Source organism: Pelobates fuscus, chromosome 12 (assembly GCF_036172605.1).
Source record: "Pelobates fuscus isolate aPelFus1 chromosome 12, aPelFus1.pri, whole genome shotgun sequence".
Taxonomy (NCBI): domain Eukaryota; kingdom Metazoa; phylum Chordata; class Amphibia; order Anura; family Pelobatidae; genus Pelobates; species Pelobates fuscus.
In genome coordinates this window covers 113,462,593-113,471,182 of record NC_086328.1, presented here as the reverse complement: position 1 = coordinate 113,471,182, position 8,590 = coordinate 113,462,593, and positions in this window count along the sequence as shown.

The window sequence follows — 8,590 nt, the reverse complement described above, 5'->3', positions numbered from 1 at the left end:
AGAATCCCAATCCCCTCATATCTCCTTGGTGACATTGTTTCAAATGTCGCGAAATAGGAGTTTCGATGAGTCTGGTAGTCTTTACAGAATTGACACGCTGTAATATTCAGCGCTTAAAGGGAAGGAATGTCTTCCTCCCGTATCTCAAGCCGCATTCACAGGTAATTAGATAAATTAGTCCTGCCCTATTACAATTGAAAAAGGATTTGACCTGAAATTGTTCAGTAATATCGCTGCTTTTAGAATTGTTCAAGATATAATTACAAGCTTACCATATGCTACAAGGATATGTTCCAGTCAGCTTTTTTGATAACCAATTGCTTTGAGATTGTTTTTGAGAAAGGAAAAGAATTTGAAAAATATTGTTGTAATCAATTGTCTTACATGAATTAACGCATACTGTTATGTGAATAATATTGGTTTTTAATAGTGTGTAGTTATAGACTAAATTATGTACTGTTCCCTTTTTACAACTTCTCTCTTCTGTATCCCAAAATTATGTATATATATATATATATACATAAAACATTAACAATAAAAATTATATTTATACATTATAAAAAAAAAAAAAAAAAGAGATTGTTTTAGTTGAAAATGACTGGACGAGTATGTCCTTGAGATTCCTACACCTTCCTGTGGTAATTTAGCTATGACTTTCTAAAGTTGTTCATTTTGTGTCAGAACCTATCTAAAATGCTTTTAATTTGTTCACATCCTGCATCAAATGTTGCACTACGCCCAGTGGTGTCTCTAGGAATAATATAGAGGGGGAGGGGGGGACATAAGATACCACATTTAGAACTGGAGGGCACTAAAAACCTTCACCACTAAATTATACAACTAAAAAACTAAATATATATAAAGGTACACCTAAACGTATTCAGAAAAATGCCATATCTATAGTTTACAAATCAGGGTAAAAACGGGATTAAGGGAGTTATTCGAAGACCACTGGTGTTTGATGAAGTTGCAAACAACGGATGAAATCTCCACTGTCGCAATACCACAAACTCTGCATTTCAAACAGAGAAGTTCGAACGATGGCAGGAGAAGCTTCATCAGTGAAGCTTTTTCTTCCGTTGTATGTTGTTTTTTTTTTTGTGAAATGCCAAAGTTTTTAGCTGTTGCACCAGTATAACCAAGTTGTATCAAGTTCAATGGATTTGTTATGTACTATAATAACCTGGATTTTGTTGTGCACTAAATACACAGTTTCCTGCATCGACATTCACTCACAGATAAGGAAACAGCGCTCACACATACACAAACACACACACACACACACAAAAATAAAATTTTAAACTGTACACGGCTACTTAAGATCACCTATCTTAGCAAACAAATATGGGGATTCAGTTACACCATATGACCATATTGTGTTAAGCCCACCACTACGTCACAGTACCCCAATATCGGTGGGTCTTACACTAATTTTAACATGGGAGGCTAACATGCTAACTGCAATACTCACTGCTTAAACCAGTTCCAGAGACTACACAATCTATGCTTTCCTGTAGTCACCTCCAATGGGTCAAATATAGTGGATGGGAGGGATGCTCAGCTTAAAACATACACTCAAACTACCTCATGAGTACATACACACTGCCTAACACATACACAGACAAACAAACTGACTAACACATGCACCAATTCTCACACACACACAGCCTTCTAAATACATACACACAGCCTGCTAAATTCACACAGTCTGCTAAATTCACACAGCCTGCTAAATTCACACAGCCTGCTAAATACATACACACACTGCTAAATACATACATACACACACACAGCTAAATACACACACATGCACACTGCTAAATACATACACACACATTTACACAGCCTTCTAAATTCACACACTGCTAAATGCATACATACACACTTGCTAAATACATACAAACACACTTGCTAAATACATACATACACACTGCTAATTACACACACACTGCTAAATACATACACACACACACACAGCTAAATACACACACATGCACACTGCTAAATACATACACACAAATTTACACAGCCTTCTAAATTCACACACTGCTAAATGCATACATACACACTTGCTAAATACATACAAACACACTTGCTAAATACATACATACACACTGCTAATTACACACACACTGCTAAATACATACACACACACAGCTAAATACACACACATGCACACTGCTAAATACATACACACAAATTTACACAGCCTTCTAAATTCACAGACTGCTAAATACATACATACACACTGCTAATTACACACACACAGACACACTGCTAAATACATACACACACACACCGCTAAATACACACACATGCACACTGCTAAATACATACACACAAACACACAAAACATGCAGCCCTCACTTGTTCCTCACATACGATGGGCATTGAAAACAGAGTGGTATCTGCTCTCAGGGACTCAGTTCCTGCTGCCATGTTTCCATTCTTTAAGAGGGTTTAATGTGACTGGCTGAGTGTGACATGATTGGAGGAGGAAGCATGAAAGGATTTAGAAGAGTAAATGTGACAGAGTTGGGGTGAGTGTGGCACGTTGAAGGATAGGATTGAAAGGGTTAATGTGATGTAGTGATTGTGGCAGGCTGAACGGGGGTGAGTATGACAATGAACTTTAACACCCAGGTCATCAATCCCTCTTTTAAAAAAAACTACTTCCATAGCACCAGCCTTAAGCAAGGAGGCCTGATGACTCAATCTCAATGGTAGTGGTGTAAAAAAAACTAAATTGCAAGGTTTAGGCTAAACTAGATAAAACGGGACAATGTTTGAGTTGGAAATGTTTTTCAAATCAGCTATTTTGACGAAAATGATGCAATTAAGTTTTCCCAATTCAGATTTCACTGTTTAGTGAATAAACCCCACTAAACCTCTGTTGTGTTTTACCGGTTAAACAATGTTAATGTTTAAGCAGTGAAAATAATGAAGCTACAAAGTAGCAATTTTTGGTTTGTTTATAACAGTCATTGTGGTTTTGTTTTAACAGGCTTCAAATTACACATGATTCATGACACGTTTTCCTTCCAGTGATCTATGATCCATGGCTATGTACGAGAAACTGTGAAATTTATCGTCTTTGCCTTAGGGCTGGGAAACCCAGATTCAAATGCTGGTTAGACTGCCTTTCCAGTCCAGTTAGTGTCCCTGTGCAAGACAGCTAATGATATACAGGGAGTGCAGAATTATTAGGCAAGTTGTATTTTTGAGGATTCATTTTATTATTGAACAACAACCATGTTCTCAATGAACCCAAAAAACTCATTAATATCAAAGCTGAATATTTTTGGAAGTAGTTTTTAGTTTGTTTTTAGTTTTAGCTATTTTAGGGGGATATCTGTGTGTGCAGGTGACTATTACTGTGCATAATTATTAGGCAACTTAACAAAAAACAAATATATACCCATTTCAATTATTTATTTTTACCAGTGAAACCAATATAACATCTCAACATTCACAAATATACATTTCTGACATTCAAAAACAAAACAAAAACAAATCAGTGACCAATATAGCCACCTTTCTTTGCAAGGACACTCAAAAGCCTGCCATCCATGGATTCTGTCAGTGTTTTGATCTGTTCACCATCAACATTGCGTGCAGAAGCAACCACAGCCTCCCAGACACTGTTCAGAGAGGTGTACTGTTTTCCCTCCTTGTAAATCTCACATTTGATGATGGACCACAGGTTCTCAATGGAGTTCAGATCAGGTGAACAAGGAGGCCATGTCATTAGATTTTCTTCTTTTATACCCTTTCTTGTCAGCCACGCTGTGGAGTACTTGGATGCGTGTGATGGAGCATTGTCCTGCATGAAAATCATGTTTTTCTTGAAGGATGCAGACTTCTTCCTGTACCACTGCTTGAAGAAGGTGTCTTCCAGAAACTGGCAGTAGGACTGGGAGTTGAGCTTGACTCCATCCTCAACCCGAAAAGGCCCCACAAGCTCATCTTTGATGATACCAGCCCAAACCAGTACTCCACCTCCACCTTGCTGGCGTCTAAGTCGGACTGGAGCTCTCTGCCCTTTACCAATCCAGCCACGGGCCCATCCATCTGGCCCATCAAGACTCACTCTCATTTCATCAGTCCATAAAACCTTAGAAAAATCAGTCTTGAGATATTTCTTGGCCCAGTCTTGACGTTTCAGCTTGTGTGTCTTGTTCAGTGGTGGTCGTCTTTCAGCCTTTCTTACCTTGGCCATGTCTCTGAGTATTGCACACCTTGTGCTTTTGGGCACTCCAGTGATGTTGCAGCTCTGAAATATGGCCAAACTGGTGGCAAGTGGCATCTTAGCAGCTGCACGCTTGACTTTTCTCAGTTCATGGGCAGTTATTTTGCGCCTTGGTTTTTCCACACGCTTCTTGCGACCCTGTTGACTATTTTGAATGAAACGCTTGATTGTTCGATGATCACACTTCAGAAGCTTTGCAATTTTAAGAGTGCTGCATCCCTCTGCAAGATATCTCACTATTTTTGACTTTTCTGAGCCTGTCAAGTCCTTCTTTTGACCCATTTTGCCAAAGGAAAGGAAGTTGCCTAATAATTATGCACACCTGATATAGGGTGTTGATGTCATTAGACCACACCCCTTCTCATTACAGAGATGCACATCACCTAATATGCTTAATTGGTAGTAGGCCTTCGAGCCTATACAGCTTGGAGTAAGACAACATGCATAAAGAGGATGATGTGGTCAAAATACTAATTTGCCTAATAATTCTGCACTCCCTGTATATCCACCCAGGGACGGCCTTAGGCCTTTAGGCACCCTGTGCGAAACATCTTCGCAGTGCCCCCCTCTCCCCTGTCATCCATGTATAGTGTGTGTATAGGGGATTTATTCAATTAATAATGATTTAAAAATAAATATTCATTACACACACATACACACACAGTTACAGTCAGACAATTACAAACACACACAGGTACAGATGGACAGTCACGTACATACAGCCACATACACAGTGTCACACACACACCGTTACATGCACACACACAGGCAGACAGACAGTTTAACACACACACACACAAAAGCAGACAGACAGACACACACACACAGACATCCCCGCACACAGGCAGACAGCCACGCACACAGGCAGACAGCCACACACACACAAACACACACACACACACACACACACAGGCACACAGGCAGACAGTCACACACACACACACACACACACACACACAGTCACACACACAGAGGTAGACAGTCACACACACACACACACACACACACACAGACAGTCACACACACAGGCAGACAATCACACATAGCTACCTCTATTCATTACTCCTTCCTGCTTCCCATGCAGCAATTACCCGGCACTTTTAGCTCCCCCCATCGTCATTTAGCCCTGCCCTGCCACATGCTAAGCCCTGCCCCGCCGCAATGTTTTTAAAAAAATGTTTTATCCGGGGTAGAGAATAATGAAATCCTCCACCCGGTTAGCCTGCTCCATGGCGCCGTGTGCGGCCGCACAACTTGCACACCCCTAAGGCCGGCCCTGTATCCACCTACCTCAAATCATCATAGATTAAAATCAGTGCTGTATTTACAGCGAGGCTCACAAGGCATTTGCCTTGGGTGGCACTTTCAGGGGGCAGCAAAAAACGCCACCCCCTGAAGTCTTTCATGGAGGACCCAAAGGTTGGCCAGCTGGCCACCTCAGGGTCCCCCAGAGGAGCGTGGCTGCCAATATTGCGGGCGGGCAGGCGGGCGGTGAGGGAGAGCAATCCTCTGAGCTTTTCCTGCTCAGCTCCCTCACGCGTCCAGCGGTGTTGCCGGAGCTGGAATATGACATCATTAGCGCTACCAGCATCACTTAGTGGCCCGCGAGGGAGCTGAACAGGAAGATTACAGCTCCCTCGCTGCATGCATTGAGCGGCTGCCCATCCACTGTGCAACACAGGAGCCCAGCAGGTGCCAGCCAGCACAGGAGACAGCAGCAGCCAGCCCAGCAGCTGCCAGAAAGCCCAGGAGAGAGCCCAGGAGACAACAGCAGCCAGTCCAGCAGCTGGACCCAAGGGAAAGAATCCACTCCAGCTCTCCCAAAGGTAGGGAGGCTGTGTGGATTTAAATTAATACAAAAAATACATCATTTGTGAGTGTGTGAGGCAATGTTTGTTATGGTGTGAATCTGTCAGTATCAGGGTGTGTGTCAGTGAATGTGTGTGTGTGTCTGCCAGTGAATGTGTGTGTCTGCCAAAATCACTTTTCTAAATCTTTGTTTGGCTTAGAGTGCCCACTAGTTTGTTTTTAATACTGTCATGCTGTTGAACAGAGGTGGGGCGGGGATTAATGTGGCTATCCTGCACAGCAACAGGAAGGAAGGCTATTAAACCCAAAAAACAACAAACTAGGCATACTGACCTGTATCATGAGTTGTACATACCGGAAATGTATAGCAAAGGTTTCCTGAAATTGTGTTTTAGAATTTCAAGGGAGTTCAAAGAAAATTTCTAATTCAAGGTCAAAGTCACCTATGCTTCAAGTTCAGCTAAATTTGAAAATCACTTTGAATTCCCTACAAATTCTCACTTTAGCATGCCTCCCAAGAGTCCCTATTTAGGAGGGACAGTCCTTATTTTGAGCTCAGATCCCTCTGTCCCTCTTTTCTGCCCTAAGGCCACTTGTTTTCTAGGAGCTGCATATTGCTGGCGTATCTGAGTGTAAAGCAGGAGACTATATTTAAAAGAGGACATAGTCTTAAATTAGAGGGGCAAAGGTTTAAAAATATCAGGAAGTATTACTTTACTGAGAGGGTAGTGGATGCATGGAATAGCCTTCCAGCTGAAGTCATAGAGGTTAACACAGTGAAGGAGTGCAAAGCATGCATGGGATAGGCATAAGGCTATCCTAACTATAAGATAAGGCCAGGGACTCTTAAAAGTATTTAGAAAATGGGGCAGACTAGATGGGCTGAATGGTTCTTATCTGCTGTCACATTCTATGTTTCCATAACAGAGCTCCACAGCAATAATACTCCCTGTAATGTGTCTTTAACCCCTTAAGGACACATGACATGTGTGACATGTCATGATTCCCTTTTATTCCAGAAGTTTGGTCCTTAAGGGGTTAAATGTATTTATAACGTCATTCTAGCATTTTTTTTTTTTTTTTGAAATATCTAGTCTGATAAGACAGCCCTTTTAGGCAGAGAATTTTACATCTTTATTGTTCTTACTGTAAATAAGCCTTTACTCTGCTGTAAGTGAAAACTCCTTTCTTCCAGTCTCAATGGCTGACCATTTGTCTGTTGTATATTCCTACTAATGAACAGGCTAGCGCATTGTGGTTATATATTTGCACACTACAGTCTGTATCAAATAAAAGATGTATTAATAAAGAAGCTCTGAGAAGTTTTTACCATGAGATATATCTACACCCAGGGTGTATGTGTGTCTGTCTACTGTTAAATGAACACTCCAGATCCTTAAATCACCTTTGCTTGATAAACTGCTTCATTTGTGAAGGGTATGTCCTCTTTTATTCATTATACAAAAAGTGCAGATTTCAATAGAAATTGGCACGTTTATAAATTATCCTTGTTACACCCCCCTGGCTGTCAATCAGATAACCAGTCCTGATACTTCCTGGTTTGTTTAGCTCAGTGGAGCTAAACTCAAGAGGCAGCAATTGCCCAGAGCATCTGCCTTGCAAAGACTTCTCATTGAGCTGCATTAGGAAGTCTGTGATTGGACAGTCACAGAAAGGCTGGGTGGGGTTATAAGGGGAGGGCTTGCACAGGCTGCAGACAATGTAACTACAGCTTTTGCAAGCTGTTTTAAATATAATGAAACAATGCATAATTAAATGCATGTTTTCATTGAAGTATATCTTCTAACCTGTTTTTTTTTTTTTTTTTATATTTTGGCAGTGGAGTGTCTTTTTAAAGTGTCCGACTGTGTCAATGTTGAGAGGTATGCTTTAGTGAATAATCCTGCCAATGCTCATGAAACGTGCTGCCCAGCAGTATGTAGAAAACTATATCAGAGGGTGGGAAATCTGCCCAGTAACCAGTAACAAATTGTGCAGCATATGAACGCGATACACTAGGGGGAAGAACTATTTATGGTTTATCAGTCAACATGAAGGAAAACATGTGGCTTCCGGTCCCACTGTTTGCCGAAGTCACTTTTTGGAGAGAGCTTTATAAAATTTTCCTTTTCACTGACTATTATTTTTTTTTTTTTTATTATTATTTTTTTTTTACGTGCCTTGTGCGGAAGACATGTTTACAATACACACCGATTTAGATTACAGTGTTTTACAGTAGCCATTGAACATATCGTGTGTCGGAGCTTAGCACTTTTTACATTTTCAAATTTAACATATGTGTGTCCCTAGATGGTAGTGGGAGACAATAGTGATTTTGAGAACGTCTGATACAGTGAGAAGAAGACCTTAACCCAGGGTGAGTAGTGATAGTAGAGGTGTGATCCACAGTGGGCACCATTGTGTTGTGTCAGGTATATAATTAAATACCGGCTGTGACTATTATTTTTTTTTATGAATATATATTCTTATGTTTTTTTTTCTGGGGCTATACTCTCTTTTCTTCTGTGGCTA